The sequence below is a fragment of the Tamandua tetradactyla genome, chromosome 2 (assembly GCF_023851605.1).
Source record: "Tamandua tetradactyla isolate mTamTet1 chromosome 2, mTamTet1.pri, whole genome shotgun sequence".
In the NCBI taxonomy this organism is placed as follows: Eukaryota; Metazoa; Chordata; class Mammalia; order Pilosa; family Myrmecophagidae; genus Tamandua; species Tamandua tetradactyla.
The window spans coordinates 79,009,343-79,030,445 of NC_135328.1; the positions used below are offsets into that span (position 1 = coordinate 79,009,343).

At 38.4% G+C, this 21,103-nt stretch overlaps 1 protein-coding gene and 1 pseudogene across 1 annotated transcript in view; one reads left to right on the top strand and one right to left on the bottom strand.

The window, feature by feature from the left end:
* Window positions 1-21,103, bottom strand: part of ADAMTSL1 (ADAMTS like 1) — a 998,876-nt gene that overhangs the window by 784,218 nt on the left and 193,555 nt on the right. The window lies entirely within an intron of this gene.
* LOC143675088 (histone chaperone ASF1 pseudogene) overlaps window positions 7,284-21,103 on the top strand; it is a 28,233-nt pseudogene continuing 14,413 nt past the window's right edge.

The window sequence follows — 21,103 nt, forward strand, 5'->3', positions numbered from 1 at the left end:
ATAATGTGAAATGGCGCGCTTTTCATTATTTGCTCTCAGTTAAGAAATACAGAGATTCTAGACCCTTTGCAAATTGTGGCAATTTTAAATCAACTACAATTTTGAATAAAGGCACATTAATTTAGAGGGGTTTATAAGCAATTGCCTCCAGTCTATATCAAATTGACAGTGCAGATGACACCACAGCTTTCTAAGTCCCACCTAATCCTAACTGCTGAGCTTGTAGAAGGATAAAACTGTCCCATCTGCATTTTGTGATTTTAACACTTGGCCACACCGTTTCTATGTTTATCTTTGTTTCTGCCTCTTGGCTCCAAACTTTTTTCCCTCTGCCCCATTAAAGGCGATCTCAGATGGAAAACTGGTTGGCCCACTTCTCCAAGCATACCAATCGGATCATGAGTAATGACCAGGCACTTTCATTTAGGGATGTTCCCTATGACAGGATTGAGTCCAGCTGTCATGTGTTGCCTAAACTGAACATTCAAACAAGGTGGAAAACACTCGACTTGTGTCCTTGGATACTGGTAGCTCCAAGGACTGTTTATTGCTGAGCATCTTAAATCAAAATAGAAGGAGATTTCACACTAGGTCCAGTTCACATCTCCTTAAGCAAGGCTGGACTCCTTTTGTAGCAAATATATTCTTTAATAAGGAGCACTGTGTAAACCAGAACTGTTGCCCACCTTCTCCATTTCTGAAGAGAAGCAATACTGCTTCTTAATTTTTAATAAGAATCATGTGATCCTTTTAGAGTCTCAGAATAGACAGACAATTTAAGAAATTCACAGTGATGGCAAATCTAGCCTTACCTGCAAGGTATTTCTTTACAAGTTTATTTTTGTGTTTTCAATAACTATATGTTCAGGATGGATTTCACTGTAATGGTGAATGCTATTTTTAAGGAAATGTTATAAAAAGGTGTATTAAATGGAAATGAAAGAATGTGAATTTAAATCTGAAAGAATCTGAATTTAAATAATTCAGCATTAAAAAAGAACTTATATTAGTACAGATTTGTAGCACTCATGTGGCCAACTATGGGAAATAGAGAAGCGACACAGCCAAGAATGGTTTCATTAGAGAGGCCAACATAACATTTAACTTTTAAATAAATTATTTTGTTTACTTAGCAAATATTTTTTGTGTCTATCTGTCAGACACTATTCTAGATATGTCGGGTGTTTCAGTGGACAAAGGAAATAAAGACAGAATATGCATTCTAGCTCAAGGAGACAGAGACTGAATGATAAATGCACACTTAAGTAAATTCTATATGTTAGCTGCCAAGTGCTCATGAAAACAGAAAACCAGGAGGGGAGCTGTGAATACAGGGAGTCCTATTTTAAACAAGACAGCCAGTGGGAGCCTCATCCTGAGAATGACATTTCAGGTAAGATTTGAAGGATGCTGAGAGAATCTACCATGGGGATATATGAGCGAGGAGCCTTCCAGGCAGTGCAAAGGCGAAGCAAAGGGTGCATGTAAGGGTGTGCCTGATGTATGAGAAACAGCCATGAGCCAGAGTGACCCAAGCAGAGAAGCAAAGGTGAAAGTAGCAGGAGAGGAGGTAATAGGGGCCAGATTACGTTGAATCTTGGAGGCCATTCAAAAGCCTCTATCCTTAACTCTGAAAGGATCTACTATAGGGTCTTTAAGAGAGTAGTGAAATTTTTCACCTTATATCTTAACTGGATAACTTTGGCCATGTTAGAGGGGCAAGCGAATTAGTGCAGAGACTATTAGCAGATGATGGCAGCAACAAAAGTAGCAGAAGATGGTAAATCTAAACAGTGGTACCGTGAGATAGTAAGGAATGGTTGGATTTCCTGATATATTCTGAAGGTAGAGCCAACAGGAGTCACTGTTGGATTGGATGTGGGGTATGAGGAAAAAGGAGACATCATGATGCCTCTGAGGTTTTAGACTTCTGCACTTTGGACTGCATAGTTCTAGCAGGTTGTCTTCAGATGATCAATAGCTTCAAGAAATGGCAAGAAGCAGAAAGTGAGAAGAAAACGTGTAACAGCCACTGCACAGGGTATTTTTTTTTCTCAAGACATCCTCTTTTGAAAGCAAATTCATTATATTTGTAAGAATTATGTTAGTTGTTCGGAAAAAGATTTTTGGCCCCTCTAACATGGCCAAAGTTATCCAGTTAAGATATAAGGTGAAAAATTTCACTACTCTCTTAAAGACCCTATAGTAGATCCTTTCAGAGTTAAGGATAGAGGCTTTTGAATGGCCTCCAAGATGCAGTTGTCTTCAATTAATAGTGGAAAGACTGCACCTGGGAGGACCATCAGGAGTTCAGTTTTGGATATGTTAATTCTGAGATGTCCATTAGAAGTCCAAGTGGACATACTGTGAAAAGAGTTGGGTACTAGAGTCTGGGGAGAGAAGCCTGGACTGAAGATAGAACATTTTCAATACAATGGCCTATTCTTCTGGCCATTAGATAAGACGCCTATTATGAAAAGTGCAAGCCCCCATCTTTAAGGAGCTTTGTGACTTCCAAGAAGAGCTACTGTTGGCTGAAGAGAACTGATAAGAAAGACTTCACAACACAGTGAGGACTTCATTTCCAAGCAACATGCCAATTTGTATGGGCAGACAGTTGTGCAAAACAAAAGCCAAGAAATGAAGAACCTTTATGTGAGAAACATAAATCTTTTTCCGAACAACTAACATAATTCTTACAAATATAATGAATTTGCTTTCAAAAGAGGATGTCTTGAGAAAAAAAAATACCCTGTGCAGTGGCTGTTACACGTTTTCTTCTCACTTTCTGCTTCTTGCCATTTCTTGAAGCTATTGATCATCTGAAGACAACCTGCTAGAACTATGCAGTCCATAGATTGTCCACGAATGTGTGTGATCACAGTTTCTGCAGTGGAAATTATTCCTATTTATAGACTTTCAACAGGTCCGCAAGTTAAGACCTCAACTGCACATAAAGGAAAACCAACACATTATTATGTAAAACAATTCCAGTGTTATTTCTCTGCTTCCTCTAACACTGTTGGCATGATATGGTAAGAGGCTATCTACAAAATACCAGAGAATGACTTTATGAGGCACAAAGTAGGAAAACTAGAATCAAGGAGGAGCTACCATGTGGGAAAGTCAGTCTGAGAATTATTAAACATAAAAGGTTTGGACTCTTGAAAGGAAATACTGTTTCCTTTGTTTTCCTTTATGAGCCGGAGCATGCATGGAGGTTAAATACATGGACTCAGGAGCCAAACTCCCTAGGTTTAAATCTCAGCTCAGTAGCAGAGTGTATGACCATAAGCAAATTCCTTAACCTCTCTGTACCACACCATCCCGGGCTGGAAAATGAGAACAGTACCCACATCAGAAGAGGCGTCAAGACTTTTAAGTGAATTAATGTTAACAGAGTCATTAGAAAAGTATCTGGAACACAGTAAACCCTATAGCAGTGTTTGCTCAATAAATAAAATCTGTATTTTCTCCTTTAAAGTGTACCTCCTGCCCCTTACTTCTGCCACTGGTATGTTTTCAAAGTTCTTATAGCTTTTTGGAAACTGCTGGCAGCAGTTAAATGTGTGTGAGCTTTATTCCCATGATTATAGACTACTTCTTCTCTAAAGCTCATCTCTGAGGTAGTTTCTGAGGTATGTTGGGTCCCCCTGCCTGCCTTCCAGAAATTGCCTGCCGTATGCTCTGGTGGGTTTCCAAGTTCTCCACAGTGAGCCAAGTGAGGTTTAGTGTTATTTTTCATCACCTTGACGTCAGTGAGAAATATCACCAAATTAATGCAAAAAAGATGTTCAATTGGATTTCATTGAATAACTCAAAGCCCACTGCAAAATACAGGATTGTCTATGATGTTTTGAAATCTGTCTAGAGATTTCTAGCAATTCATAAACCAATTTCAGCTAACCAATTTAAAGCATCAGTTTTCAAAACCTGGCAAGTCAAAACGAAAGTAGAGTCCCATCCAGGCAAACACTCCCAATTGACTCAATTATCATTGACAACTAATGAATTCACTACAGGTACTAGCGAAAGTCCCTTATGGAGAAAGTCAACCAGAGCGGCTTATGTCCAAATGCTCTTGATTCACCTTGAAACATGACTGAGGAAAGAATTGTCTCCACCTTATTAGGCCCGCCCACTCTGATTTCTCACTCCCACATTCTTTTTGGCCTTCACCACTGTCTTTGGACATGCTTTTTCCTACATGTGCAAAAGTCATTCCACTTGTACTCCAAGCTTGAGAACTTTCTCCCACATGTTTTTTTACATGCTGCCAATATCTATCACCAAGGGATTTAACACAAATCTTTTTGTTTTTGGTATTTTAAGATTCAGAATTTGATGATACACATTTATTTCTTCATATACGCACAATTTCAAAAGCAAAGCATTTGAGTCTCTGAAATAATAATTCAAAATTCTTCATATTTCATGTTTCTACTATGCTTTTCACTTGTTTTCTCTTTCTTCCTTTTTCCTCTATTTTTAGCACCACTGCTGCCCAAGTCTTCTACATTCTGATACTAGAATAGGTAGCTGTAGCCTCCAGAAAAGTTGGTTCAATTTAATTTCCTCACACAATATTTGCAGCAGAAGCCTGTAATCAAATTCATTCTCTTCAAGAATCGGATTCTGTAGTTTGATTAAGCTGTTGGGTTTCCATAGCTTTGCCCCCAGATATTTCTTCTGATCCATAAAGAGTATGTAAGTTCAATCACCAACCTCATTCTATTAAAATGGCTGTCACCAATAATTTCTTTATTGTAAAAGTCAATGAAAACCTTTTCATCTTTGTGTTACTTCATCTCTCCATGGCATGTGACCCAAGTAATACCCTCTCCTCTCTGACCTACTAAGATACTACTTTTTTCCTTATGGTTTTCTTACCTCTCAACACTCCTTACTGCTCTTAATTTATATTAAATTCTTATTCTATTCCCATAGTTATGACACTTGTCTTTTCTTTCTCTGTTCATTCAACCTGGGATATCCTGGCTTCACCACTCACTACTTTGAAAAATTTAAGCTCTCTATACCTCAGTTTTCTCATCTTCAAAATAAAATAATCATATGACTATTTTAGCTGTCAAAACAAATACCATACAATTTGTTGGCTTAAACATGGTTTTGAGGCTAAGAGAAACCCAAAATTGAGGCATGATAAAGGCAATGCTTTTTTTCCTGAAGACTGTGGCATTCTGGCGTTGGCTGCCTCCAACCCTTGGGATTACTTGCTTTTCTGTCACATGGTTTTACCTCCCCTGTCTCTACTGGTTTTTGTTGATGTCCAGTTTCTTGCTTCTCTGTGGCTTCCACTATCCACACCCAATTTCTTTTGCTTATAAAAACTTTAGCTATATTGGATTAAGGCCCACTCTCATTTGCAGTTGTGCAAATCTTAACTAATAATTTCAAAAGTCCTTTACCAATGGGTTCACCTAGATAAGATGCGGTATTGGGACCAAAACATGCCTTTTGTAGGGGGACATGATTCAATTCCCATCAAGTAACTACCTTGTATAGATTTTAAGAAGAGTTAACATGTATAAGTACTCAGAATAGTTACTGGCATATAGTAAACACTATTTAAATGTTTCTCTAATTTTTCCCCATTAACTCCCATGGTTTCAAATGATCTCCCATGTGCTGATGACTTTCCAAATCTTCATTTCTAACCAAGATCTTTCTTTCTAGAACCCAGACCTCATCACCTGGGTGCTCCATAGTACCTCAGTGTCTATCAGCTCTCTTAATACTGATCTTCCTACTTGCTCTACCTCAAGAACTAGCACCACTCAGTTGCCCAAGCTAGGAGCAGAGACCTTGACTCTTCCTTCTGCCTCAAACTGAACCTCTCATCTTCAATCCTATTCATTCTCTTTCCTAGATATATTTGGAATTCCCCTGTCTTTCTTTTTAATTTCCTAGACTGCTTAAGCAAATACCATGAAATGGTTCACTTTAACAAGGGAAACTTATTTGCTCATAGTTTTGAGGTTGGAAAAATGTCTGAAGCAAAGCATCATGAAAGCAGCACTTCCTTTCCAAAGACTGGTGTTCTGCAGCTAGTTACCAGAGACTCCAGCTCCTCTATCACACGGCAATGCACATGGCAGTGTCTGCTAGTCTTTCCCTTCTCTTCAGAGTTTTATTGACTTCAGCTTCTTGCTTCTGTGGCTTTTCTCTCTATCTGAATTTCATCCTACTTATAAGGAACCCAGTAATGGGATTAAGATCCATTTTGATTGAGTGGGACATATCTTCACTGAAGTAACCTCATTAAAAGGTCCTACTTACAATGCCTTTAAGTAGGAACAGATTAAATTTAAGAACATGCTTTTCTGGGGTACATACAACTTCAAATCAACATACTCTGCTTTCTTTCCCTATCACTAATCTACCCCCACCTACCCTCTGCACTGCAGCCACTTTTCTTTCTATGATAAAATATCTCCCAATCAGAATCCTTCCATGATGCCCCCATATGCACACTGCCACAAGCCAGTTAGAGCCCAAAGGCCTTAGTATGGCCTACAACATCTCCTGCATTATCTATTCCTAGCACTTCATCTTTTTCTCCATCTCTTGACTTGCCCAGTTCAATTCACTCACATATAAGTGTTGCTTATTTCCCCAGATATACCATGCTTGCTCAGAATTCAGCCTTAGTGTCTACCACTCTACCCTAATCCACACAACCTTCTAGTGCCTCCTTATTCTTTGAGAGTGGTTTGTGGGAAAAGCTCTGGACTTTTAAAGGCCTTTCAAAAGTTCCATCAAGTCCCATTAAATGCCTGGGATTTAGTATTGACTCTACCATTACTGATTGACTTTGCAAATGATTTCACTTCTCTGTGCCTCAGTTTCCTCTCTATCAAGAAAGACTCAATCAAAAATATGCTATTAAACTCTTACCATATGCCTGACACAGAGATACAGGAGTGAACAGACAGAACCCCTGACTTTGTAGAGTTTACACTGTAGAGAGGGGTATTGACATTGAACAAGTAAATTCCCCACATATCCCTACCAGATGAAGGAACGGCTCTGTTTTTCGCTACTACTCCTCCCATCCACACTATGCATACTTTCATTACAGCACATATTACTATATCGCAACTACTGGTTCTCTGCATACTTAAGCTTAGGTTTCTCTCGAAAGGAAAAGATGAGACAAGGTGCAGGTGCTTTATTTGGGGGGCAATTCCAGGAAGCACAATGGAGGAAAAGGGAGAAAAGGAAGGGAAACAAATCCAATAAGACGGTGCACTAATGAGTAGATGGCTGCTATGACCAACTCGGTCTCAAGACGTCCCTCTGAGAAACTGGATGGGACATACCTCATGGTCATCACGCCAAATGGCATGGAAGCTGAAGCACCCCCATGCCTATTAATGGAGGGTAGTTCCTTGGGGACATTAACTCTACTCCACTTTCAAGTTAAACTTGCATGTGGCCAACCTGCTGGTGAACTCAGGTAGGTCAAGGCCATAGTAGGCAGGACTTCAAAAATATCTACTACACTGTCCAGTTCCCCCACCAGTCTGAAAATAACAGAAAGTATATGTTATCCATTTGTCTGCTCTTGGGCCTCTTCAAGGTGCCTGGGGATTAGAGTGAGCACCCAATAAATATGCTGAATGAATGGGTAAACCTCCATTATAGTGATCTAATGGCATAAACAGTTGCAACAGGTTGCCCATGTTCTGTAACACTGAAGGCTAAAAGGGCACAAGTAAGGTGGCACCATTTGGGGAAATAGTTCTCTTAGTGGAATTTCAGATATAAAATGCACTGATTAGATGCCCAAAGAGATGACATTTCTTTCTAACCAATGATCATGTTTGAAAAGATGCATAGAACTGTTAGGGTAAGTTCACCAGTGATTTCAGGAAACAGTTGTATGGACTTTCCTTGGGCTCAAAATTTGACATATATCCTTATAGACTCTGATGCCAACAGCTCTCTCTATACGATGCTATAGTTAACTTTTTATACAAGGCTCCTGAGCACACGAGACTGTTGAGAATGGATGTGTCAGTTAGGTGAAAACATATTCAGTTTATTGTTCAGATTATTAAATCAAACTTGAAATTTTGGGGGTAAATATTTGTTGACAATAATGGTTATAAGCTTTGCACAGTTTGCTTTCTTGGCAGAAATCGATTTCCTATTTCATGGGCACATAAAACAAGCACATTAAATGGTTAAAAAGGCTTCCTGAACATCAAATAACTCATACTAAACATACTGATGCGTTAAGTGTAAATAAATGAGAAACATATGGACAAAATTTTCCTTAAATACATAACGCATTAGACATTGAGTGAAAAAGAGTCTGACAAAACACATCTGGGGTTTTGCCCACTGCAAAATTATTTTTAGTTTTTGGATATTAAAACAAATTACAATTCAATGTGTCCAGTTTGAGTATAAGCTCTTGATTTATAAAATAATGTTTTTCATATAGTCACTGGGAAGATAGTATAGACAGACAGTTATGAGAACCCAGTCCTGACCTTTGATGGAGAAAATTCTTCAAGCTCATTTTAAAGCAAAAGGTCAATTTTCTTGCTGTTATTTTTAGCAAAGGAAGCTTAAGAAAACACATTTCTGAACTTCAGTCTGAAGAACCAACACATGGAAAATGCATCATTTTGGAGAATGAATTTGTTGCTACTTTTCCACATTAACTAAAACCAGATCAACGTTTAGAGGTAAATGAGAGGAGTATTTGCTTCATTTAAATTTGTTAAACAAAGTTGATCAAAAACTAAGTTTTGAATTCCCTCCAAATCAACTGATATGTATTCTGGAAGGAGTATTAACTCACACTGTTCATCTAGGGTAGACTGGATTTACTTTTGTTCTTTAAAGATCACCTATAGTGAGAACAGCAAAGTAAGATTTAAAAAAAATAGAAACTGGCCCTGGGTTACCGTGCCTAGCTAAATGCCTTCTATGTAACCTAGATGAGTTTCCTAGTAAGTATAAAGGGCCTGTTTCCCTTTAGCCTAGAAAGTCCTCCAGCCTGGGTTAAAGCAACATAAAAGGCATGGCAGCTGCTGCAATCCCATCCCTTCAGTATTTCTCCTGCAAAAGAGACAGTGAGTGACTGGTTCAAATCTGAAAACCTAAAAGCTCCTAGCTGAGGATGTCCCTTTTGAGACTGTGGCTGTTTCAAAGGTCAATGAACAGGAGGGAAGTTCCAGGAAATTATTTTTTCTTCAGTCTTCATCCTGTAAATGAGGATGTGGATTACAGTCCTAGTCCCTAGTGGCCTGAATTCGCAGAGATTCTCTAAATCTGCCTAGTCCTACTACCTCACACTTACCCCAGCATTTTCTGGGCCACAGTTCATAGCACCCATTCCTTCTTGAGGAGCCTGTGCCTTCCTGGAATCAATGTGCAATAACCGAAGGTTCCTGGCCAAACCTTGAGAGGCTTGAGAGCTGAGACACCCTCTGGCCAACTGCTCTCAGATCCAGGTCAGAAACAACAAACACCTGTGCCCTTGGGCAATTAATTCAAAGGAAACTGAGTAACTGGAAGTAGTCTTTAGGGAAAGAGGAAAGAAAAATGTTAATAAAGGCATCTTTGCCTTGAGTGGCTGTGCTTGGGGAGCAATTTAACTTTGCTTCCCTGCCCCTGTTCCTCTTTCTCTCTTCTAGATCACTCTACCCTGTTAATACCCCAAATTCATTTGCACAGGGCAGTGAAAAGTGATACTGCAAATGAAGAAAAACATGGCATCAGTCTGTCACTCTTTCTATTCTCTGGTTTTATGGGCAAGTGCAAGTGGCAGCAGGAGTGTGGGGTGACTACAAGTCATGCCCACGTGGATGTCAAGGGACTTCAGGCACCATGCAGTTGCCAGAGTGGTGACACGCTGCCAACAGCTAAGAATTCTGAGTGGCACTGCTCTCATGGTAAATGTTAATTGGGCTACACATTTTTTGATAAGGGGAGGGGATAACAGATTGTCCAATATGAACTTCAGGTCCATGTTTAATTGTTACTACTGTGGATCTGTTTGCCCTAGGGACTCTGAGTTCTGACACAAGGACCTCCTTTCATCTTTACCCTTTGAATTTTAAAGACATGGTCAAGTTACCACCTGACTATGACTTAAATTCATCCTCAGGAAAGGAGAATACCTGAGCCCTAAACTGAAGTTGGGTGATAGGAGAAGGGAGGCATTTTATTGTCTGAGGTGTCTACGTTCTTCAGAATGTTCCTAAGCCTGCCCAGCTGTGACCCCAGGAAGCAGGTCACATAGCTGTACCCCAGACTGCTATGCACAGGCTCCAAAATCTTACTGCATGACCTGTAGTTTAGGAGCAAATACCTGAAAGTTTCCAGGTGATTCCTGGCAGTTCTATATGGAATACCAGAGTCCCTCAATCCCAGGATATCTATGCCATTCCCAGTTTCTTTACAATGAGAGAGAGGAAGATATTACACGCAAGAGGCCAAGAATACATAGGAATGAATAAATACAAATGTAAGAAAGGAAACTATTAAAATGAGAATTCATTTCTTTCAATAAACTACACATTAGGAAAGGGATAAAAAGTTTTCATTTTGCATTCAACAAATCCTAAACTTCTGATAGTCTACATATGCATGTATGATAAGACTTCATGATACTTTTTCTTAAGTCATTTTATGAGAAGGATGGTGGGGAGACAGCAGGGTTGAGGAGTGCCTATCAATTCTTCGTGGCCTCCAACTTTGAATAATTCCTACCATGATGAAAACAATGAAATGAGCCATCCATTCCCCTATACACACCAGTGCTTTCCAAGGGTGACTAGTGCTGATTTAAACTGCAATATGTATTCTTATAATTTCATTTTAATATTGAAAGATGTTTGAATTCAAGAGATAAGTATAATTGAAAAAGGAAAAGAAAAAAAAAAAAACCCAGCTATTCCTCTCAACCAAACACCATGATAGAAAATGTTAAATGGGTCATTCCATTGACTGAGTTTTGCTTAGTATTGTTCAATTAGATTCTCAAGGGAATATAAGGATAATAGAAAAATAACCTTAAATAGCACCCTTGGAATTGAGGATGTAGTGTGTATTTGTTTGTTTTTGCTTTTTAATATATGTAAGTAGCCAGATTAGACTTCTAGTAGTTCTACAAGCTCCCAATTACTGAATACAATCTAATACGATATATATTTTTTAATTTTTAACTTTCTCCACTGTGATGGTTTGGAGCTGTACGTACCCCAGAAAAAACATGTCCTTAGACTTAATCCATTCCTGTGGATGTGAACCCATTGTGAGTAAGACCTTTGGATGAGGTCATTCAATTAAGGTGTGGCCACCCCAGTCTGAATGAGTCTTAATCCTATTACTGGAGTAATAAGGATTACTGCTTAGTCCTTAATAAGCAGAATGAAATTCAGAATGAGTGAGAGCGCCACAGGAAGCGAGAAGCTGAAGGCCAACAGAAGCAGGAAGAGAAAGGAGAGGCTGCCTTGTGCACTGGCATGTGACAGAGGAGCCCAGGACCAAGAATCACTGGCAGCCAGGCCCAGGATACTTAGTCTTCAGGAAGAAAGCATCACTTTGATGGTGTTTTCAATTGGGCTTCTTTTCTAGCCTCAAAACCATGAGCTAATAAATTCCCATTGTTTAAGCCAACCCATTGCATGGTATTTGCTTAAGCAACCTAGGAAACTAAAACATTCATTATCTGGCTTCCAAAACGTTTATGATCACAATTCTAAAAAGTTTTGCTTTTAAGAGTTAATGTGAATACTTTTTGCCCATTTCTCTCTTGTTGGGCCTTAGAAGAGTGTAAACACCACAAATTCTTTCTTCAAAAGAGGTCTTATCTCTGGAAATCCTTTGTTCTAGTCTAATAAGGCACTGTCTTCTAATGCCATTAAGTATAAAGCTGCCCCTGTATATTCTAGAGACAAGGTTCCTTCCAGTGTCATGCTATTCTGTGTGCCCACCAGAAATCAGCAGTGGTTTGGTGGCAGGAATACTGCAGTAGGGTCTCAGCACTGTGGGTGTGAAGAGCTGGGCTCAACCAGGCTTGTCTCTTGCTCTGCATTTTACACCCACAGCGTAACTTTCTGATCCATACCAGATTATACACCTGACTTCCAGTTACTGTCTCAAGGCCTGAAGTTGCTGAACTTGTCATCATATTTATAATGATGATTTAATGTTTTGAAAAATAATGCAGAACATTAAACAGTTTGGATCTCATGAATCTTTCTGGTGTAAAACTCAAGGAATTGGGTGTTTTGTTTTATTTCATTTTCTTTTTTTTCACTTTTTTTTTTGCTTAAGTTATTTTCAAGTCTCCAAAATGTTATTTTTTTATCATTCATTTGATTCTATATCCTACTCTTCTGATGTCCCAGAGTATGGTTGTAAAAAGCATGTTATTTCCATATTCATCTAGAATTCAGCTCCTTTTGCCCAGTTCAGCACCACAACAAAAACATTGCTTTCATTTAATAGTGTTTGTCACTGTAGATTTCCACCCAAGCAATTTTGTTTAAGCTTTGAATGTGTAAGGAAATGTTCTGCTGCAGGGCAAAGAGGTGAATTCTAGTACTAATAAAAAGCTGCAATAGGTTCCTGGAAATAACAAAATTCATGCACATGGAGCCAATCAACGTAAAACTGCTGGACTAGAAGCCATCTAGAGCACAGAAAATGGAGGAAATGAGAACATTCTTGTAGCCTGACATGTGGATTATTTCCATCTCCAAGTCACGAGAGTAACTTGCAAATATCTAACCCATCCTCACCATACCTGTGGGATGGGGCTGGAGCACTGCAGAGGCAGGTAAAGTTCAGGTGTAAGGTTAATAAAAGGTAGAACAATAGTGACATCCTGAATAAAAATGAAATACTAATCACAAAATGGCTGAAAGCAGTTATATTTAAAAGCCCAAATTTATGTACTCTAAAACCTAATGCTGTTAGTTATGGGGCAGTTTTAATGTAACTATTACCAGATCTTTGGAAATTTTTCCTCTTTTAAAAAATGGCCCAGGTAATACACAGTCTATATGAATATATAGTGTTTGGTCATCAAGGCCCATTCTATTCTAAATTTGGATTATTTGTTGTTGTTGACTAGAACTTCATCCTAGAATACTTACGGAAAAGTAAAAAGCGTGAAATTCAAATGTACAATTGCTGGCACTGGCTGCTCTGATAGTGCTCTGTTGGAAGGTACTAAACAAGTAAAGGCAAGGGTGGCATTTTCAATGTCAAGAAGAGATTATTTGTGGATTCCATTTTAATTTGTCTACACTCTGTCTTTTTGATCTCAAGTAATTGTGAATTGGCTCTAGTGTAAAGCCAGACAGCCAGAGAGCTTAAACTCACGCAGTCTTTGCAAGATTCACAATAGTATGCCCTGCTTATTTGGGCCATTTTACTAAGAAAGGCACAATAAATGCACGCTAAGCAGAGTTGAAACTTGTCCTGAAAAACCCATGGCCTCAGGGGTTCCATTGGGAAATGCTGTGTAGGCAAACAAAGCTTTCTTTGCAGTCTTACAAATGATAGGTTTTCACTTTATGAGATGTTTTCATTGCATTCTTAAAGCATCTGTTGATGTAAAACAGCATGGGCCAGCAATCCCAGTTTCACATTGTATCTGGAAACAAATGTCTATTCATGTGAGCTTCCCTCTCTCCCCTAGTTAGCTGCTTTCATTCAGAAGCTGGGAGAACATGATGTGGAGTAAAGGGGCTTGCTTTAAGCAGTGCGATTGCACTTTCCCTCCAGTACATCTCCTCTAATCACAGGCCTGTCAAATGATAGATAGCTTGAACAACCACTGCAAGATGCTCCCAGGGAAGAAAGGTGGTGATGATAGTCACCCCAGGAACTCAAAGATAAGAAACATCTGCACAAGGAATAAACACAAGAGTTTCCTGGCCAATGTTGTAGAATAACAGAACAGAATGGAGCACCCAACTGCTATAACTAAACCTGTCCTTCAGCCGGATTTGTTTGATGAGCTTTTCTAATTTATAGAATCCTGACATGGTGCAGAAGGCCAGTGGTTTTTACTCTTCTCTCCAGAGAGATTACTTGACTAATTCGTCAGTATGGTTTTCCCAAAGGGAAAAATGGCTATGCTAAATAATCTGTCACTAACCTAAATAGAATTATGTCTATGTATACATTCTAGAGGTTGTATCTTTCTACAACATCTTCCCCATGGAAACAGCTCTTGTCCTCTGTTGCGTTTGACATTATGGGTAAGGTCTGCAAAGTCTCCGTGAGGCCAGTTTATCTTCTGCTTTCTTGTTGCTATGCGATTTCTCCAGGACGGTAACACTCTTTCAAGTATCCTATTTTTCCTCTCTAAACCAGAACACCCTCAATTAAGTAGATGATGACTCATAAAATTATGGGCTTAAAATACTGTATCACGAACAATAAAGTGATTTTAAGTTTACAATTCTAAATTAAATAACAAAATGTGAAAGTTGGAGGTTGTTGAAAATTTGAACTGGTTATTGGGCAAGGGTCAAAGAATTCCGTGATATTCAGCATTTCCTTCCCTTTCTAGGCTATTCTTTCAAAATGCCATCAGTTTGAACAACTGCGGCTGGCTAAGTCCTGATTATGGTAATCAGGTCATTAACATTCAAGTTCACAGATCAGAAATTCACAGAAAATTAAAGCTGGAAGGGAGCTCAGATCACTTAGTCCCAGTCACTCATTTTACAGGTGAGATAGCCAAGGTCAGAGAGGTAAAGCATCCTGTGCAAAGCCACACAGCTAATAGAGATAAAGCCTAGAACAGATTCAGGTTTTCTAATTCTCAGTATTTGTCTCTTTTCACTCTATCCCACAGATGATTTTTAGAGGTTTATTTTTTTAAAAACATACATCCTTGATTTCTTTCTAAAAATAAAAAGCTTTAGGGGCACAGTTGCTGACTTAACCCTAACTTACCCTTTCAAGTCTAATTTGCCTTACTAATGTATATAATAATAGGCATGGCAAACATAAAGAAAGCACAAGGTTCAGATGCTTCACAAATGGAATGTACAAGGTATGAACAATTAATTACATTTTGGCTCTAAAAGGGGAGCCCAATACCCTGAAAATGGCCACACATAGGTTACAGGAAGCACAGGGATTCATCGGAGGTAGGTAAATCAGGCAAAGAACCAAAATGGAGATGACAAAGACTTCAACCTCTTTTATCTCTAAGCAGTTTAGCATCAAGCCAAAAGCTTTGTAATTAGGATGGAGATGCTTATCCCCTACTTCCTCTTCCTGTGTGGATAGATATTTTATCAGTGGAAGGGAACTTTATAGTAACCAAGTATGCTAGTTTGAATCTGTGGTGGACCCCAGAAAAGCCATATCCTTTAATCCTCATTTAATATTGCTGGCTGGAAGCATTTTGATTGTTCCCATGGAGATGTGACCTACCCAATTGTGGGTGGTAACTTTTGATCAGATAGCTTCCAGGGAGTTGTGACTCCACCCCTTAATCCTTTAAAAGAGGAGACCTTTTGGAGACAGTCCCTGCTGTAGAGCCATGAGCAAACCAGCAGATGCTGCCATGGTTCCCCATGTGTCCTTCCAGCTGAGAGAGAAATGTTGAACGTCACCGGCCTTCTTGAACAAAGGTATCTTTCCCTGGATGCCTTAGATTGCATCTTTCTATAGACTTGTTTTAATTGGGACATTTTCTCGGCCTTAGAATTGTAAACTAGCAACTTATTAAATTCCCCTTTTAAAAGCCATTTCGTAAGAGTGCTTGCCTGCCATGCCCGAGGACCCGGGTTCGATTCCTGGTGCCTGCCCATGTTAAAAAAAAAAAAAGCCATTTCATTTCTGGTGTATTGCATTCTGGCAGCTAGCAAACTAGAACACCAAGAATTGGAGATTGAATCATATACCCACAAAAGACATGTTCTTAATACACATTCCTATGGGTAAAAACCCATTTGTAAATGGGACCTAATGTAGATGCCATTATTAGCTCAGGTGTGGCCAAACTGAAGCAAGGTGGGTTTTCATCTGTGGGACTGGAGGCCTTAATAAAGAGAGGAAATTTGGACACAAGACTAAGGGTCCAGAGACATAGAAGCCAGAGTCAGAGAAAATCATCAAAGGAGAGCATGAAGCAGACAAACCTGGGTAAGAGGACTGCCATCACCTCTGTGAGAAAACGTGACCTTACCACATCTTGATTTTAGACTTCTAACCTTCAAAACCACGAGACAATAAACTCTTGCTGTTTAAAGCAAGCAGTGTGTGGTTTTTGTTACAGCAGCCCTAGCCGACTAAAAGACACTACAGGAAACAAAAAGGGATAATCATGATACTTTCATGTCACATGGGCTTGGCAGAGGTAACTAAAATGACAAGTAGCCTGGGAGTTGGGAGTGATGGCCCACAATTCTAGCAATGATAAGTTGAATTATTTGTGTTAAGTCTTGCTAGGCCCCAGTGTTTCATAAAATGAAGATATTGAACAATTAAAGTTTCCCAAAGCATGTTCTAAGCAACATTAGTTCCACAAGATTTCAACATATTTCAAATGCACACACATACACAAAAGATCAAATAAATTTGAAAAACTCTAGATTTTCAAAAGGCAAACTAGTTTCTTCACTAGGAAATTCCCAGAGTCTTTGATATGCTAATAAGTATGTGAATCTCCCAGTTGAGGGGTATAAGGTGTAGCAATATCCTGAGAAATTCTTACTCAAAGACCACCTATAGGACCAGTGTTCCATAGAGCACATACTCCAAACTCTGGCTTAGAAGATATTTCCTGCTTCCAGCTCTCGTGTTCTAAGATTCCATGGGATGAAAGTTGAAGGATGTGAATTCCATTTCAAAAAATTGCTCAAATTACATACAATATTACTGTTTTCTATAGTGGGCACACAGATACTATTATAAGCCTACACTGATAGATGCCTACTTGCAATAAAAAGCTGATAGTCTTGTGTCTATTTTTCAGATATTCATAGTGCTGGCCAAAGATAAAGAGAAAAAAATTCAAGCTCTCGTCTCTCTTCTTAGGTTATTTCTTAAAATACATCACATTCTTAACATCATAAATGTATTTAGAGAGAATATCTCCTGAGAGAACACAGTTATAAGGGATCCATCCTTGATTTTAAAAATATATGTAGCATGTAATGAGCTTAAAAAGTCATGTGTTTTGCTGCAAACTGTCCCTACAATTGTCAGTTACCCTATTCTTAGGCAAGTAAGATATTGACATTCAAAAGTCCAGATATCTTTAATTTTCCAGGATAAGAATTGTTTTCCTGATCTTCTGCCATCTAATTTGTTAATTTGTTATATACCATTAAAGATCTCCTTATTCAGGATATTCTTGGCATCTCTGTTTATTAGGAAATGGCCCAGGAACATAGAGAAACTGTTTCTTAACTGTATACTTTTCATACAAGAGACATAGATATCACAGGTATATATAAATGGGGCATATACTAAGAGTTAAGGGCATCAGTTCAAATTAAAACAAAAATAATGAACTTTGACAAAATCAAGACCAAAGGTGGCATAACTGGGCTCCTCACCTCTGGGATTTCCCCTCTTATTCACCCTTTACAAAGAATAGTTTAGTAGTTCTAATTGCAAAAAATCTATTATTTGAAAACTTTTGAATAATCCCTTTATCTACAAAATCAAGTAGAGATTACTCTATCTGCCATGTATCCCATGACAATCTGTTTAAGCTTTCTGGGCTAATTCCCATGGCTTCCTTATATATGTCATATATTCTAACCAAATTGGTCTAGTGGTATTATCAGAGCCTGTCCCATGCATTTCACCTTGATACCTTCGTTTGGGCCAGCCCCTCCTTCTGGAATGCATACTCTGTTATTTCTTCAATCCTCACTCCGATGTTCTACCAACCCAAACTTTATTTATCATGTAAGATACTGACCAATTCTAACTCCTTCATGAACCCTTCTGAAGGTCAAGTAGACAAGACCACTAGCTAACTGGAACAATACTCCCTTCCCAACCTGAGCACTATTTGAAGTATTCAACATCTGCCTTCAATGTTTGTACATGGTATATAGAAGAATGGCTATGAAATACAGGACATGCACCATGTCTTTATCTCAGGAACTTGATAAATAATATTTTCAGAAATAAATGAATTTCAAGATGTTTTACGCACACAGATACCTTAAGAAATCCAAATGTGAAAAGATTTATTTAAATTACATTCATAATAATTTAGAATGGTATCCTTTAAAGGAATTTCTCAAATATAATAAGCAACGATATTTCATGAAACTATGATTAAGGAATACCTTCTCCAATAGATATTCACTGAACAACAGAAGGGAAACATAAAAATATGCCCAACCATATATCGAGGTTAATTGAAAATCTCTGTCCTTGCCCGAAACATGGTAAATTTTGCTTATATGCCTCTGGTCCTTCTATCACTATAGCCTACACCTATATGTCAAACCATCCTTCTCACCAGGAAGAAGCAACAAAACCAAACAAAAGCTTAGAGTCAGGGATTGCAGCCCTGTATATCAGCATAAACAGGGCTATGCTGAGGGCTAGTTAGTTCCTTCTTTCTTTGTCTGATCATCTGGACTCTCAACTATGCCTTCTTATTTGAACTTAGTACATTCATTCAATCCTCCCAGTAATAACTGCCTACCTGGCCTCAGCTCGGCCATCCCTCAGGCTTCCATCTTCTGCCCTTACTATCGCCTTCCCACCCAAGTTCAGAGAAGTCTTCCTTCCAAGAACCCAAGTTAGACCTAAACGGGAACGCTGTAAAGGGGCTCAATGGGCAGACATTCTGATGGAAATGTGCAACCTAGAACAAGTAATGTTCCAACTTTTCAAGAAGTGTAATGCATATTCAATGCATTCTCTCTATATTTTAATAAAAATACTTTGTAGAAATTCTAAAAAGATGGTAGAAGTCATGGTGACCTTAAAGAGATAATATATCTAGTTGGAAATCAAGGTATCCCTGTGGACCCCCAACTACAAGCAGATGAGGAGAACCCACCAACAGCCATAAAACTGACATGGAATCAATGTTTGCATGGGATACAGCCAGGGAAAAAATTAGGACATTTGAAAAACCTGAGAAGAACACCCAAATATCTAACAGGTGTTCACTGGAAGAGATGGCAGGCCAAGTTCAGATCAGAATCCGAAACTGAGAAGAGTTTTCCTAATCCATTAGTAGGTGAGCACAAGATGCCTGTGGTAAGGACTGAAGGAGGTGCAGCAGTCTTGGCCCTATGAACTTTCAAAACTAACAGCCAAGATTCCCTGCCAGGACAAAGAGCCATGCTAAAACAAAACTGAGCAGGGTAAGGAAAATAAAGAAGAAGGAAAGAGAGAAGGTCTAGAAAAAAATAGGAGTTGGCAGTTAAGTCAGGAAACTTCAGAGGGCAAGGTGAAGCTCTGTGAAGTTAGAAAAAGTACCCTGTTGCATGCTCCCCTAAAAGTTTAGGAAACAAATTTCACATAAAAATGAGTCACAGAAAGACACTAAGATCAGCTCCCATACAGAATAACTGAAAATAAATAAGAACAAATGAGCTGACTACACCCCTACAGACAAAGAAAATATACCTGAAAGACATGTCCACAGAACAGTGGAATGTTTTAACATTCTATGTAAAAACAGGCTAAAAGTCATTAAGAAAATGATGTAATACATAAAATAAAACATAAAATATAATTAGAAAAAGCTCAGGTATGAAGTGATAGCACTCAGAAAAGAATGAGAAACACAAGAAAAATTATATCAGAAATGAAATTAAATGATAAGGAACACACACACATTAAGATGATGTCTTAATAAGATAGAAAGTGAAAAGGAAGATACAAGGAAACAAAAATGAAATGAAGAAAAAAATTAAAAGTATTCAAGAGAAAGTGATAAATACTGAAGATAGGTAAAGAAACACCGACATGAATGTGCCAATTTGAATCTGTTGTGTACCCCAGAAAAGCCATGCCCTTTAATCCTCTTTTAATATTGCTGGGTGGAAGCTTTTTGATTGTTTCCATGGAGATGTGACCCACCCAACTATGGGTGGTAACTTTCGATTAGATGGTCAAACACATGGAAATGGGTCTCCATCCACTTAAGGTGGGGTTGCTTACCGGAGCCCTTTAAGAGGGAGCCATTTTGGAAAGAGCCATGAGAACCCAAGCAGTCAGAGACTTTTAGAGATGAAGAAGGAAAATGCCCCAAGGGGGAGCTTCATATAACAAGAAGCCTGGGGAGAAAGCTAGCAGACGTCACCATGTTCACCATGTGCCTTTCCAGCTGAGAAAGAAACCCTGAACATCATCAGCCTTCTTGAACCAAGGTATCCTTCTCTGGATGTCTTAGATTGGCATTTCTATAGCATTGCTTTAATTTGGACATTTTCACAGCTTTAGAACTGAAAACTTGCAACTTATTAAATTCCCCTTTTTAAAAGTTGTTCTGATTCTGGTATATCATATTCTGGCAGCTTTCAAATTAGAACAATGGATACTAGTCAAGAAAACCTAAACAAAGGAACAGAAAAAAATATTGAAACTGTTCTTACATAAATATTTTTTAAACACACACACACAAACTGTTCTGAAATTTAAAAAATAAGTGGAAGCATCATATTGAAAGAACACACACCAAATCTCAGAACATCAACCCCAGAGTAATAATCAAAACCAAAATATATCCTGACAAAATTACTGGATTAAAATAAAAAGAAAAAAAAATACTTTCTACATCTACACAAAACAGTAAGTGACTTACATTGGAAAGAAAATTAGATTGTCTTTAGATTTTCTACAGCAGCACTTAAAGCCAAAAGAAAGCGGAATAACGTATTTATGATTTCATTGAAAGAAAATGCAAGCCAAAGATTTTACTACCAAAAAACTGACTTCTGAACGTAAAGAGCATAGCGAACTGTTGTCAAAATGTAAGCATACACAGAATAAATTTCTGCTTCTAGCTATGATGAAATAAACTAATAGATTAGTCCTCTTGCCATTACAATTGATAAAACTGAACAAAATATTTAATGTAACTAATTTCAGAAACTGAGCA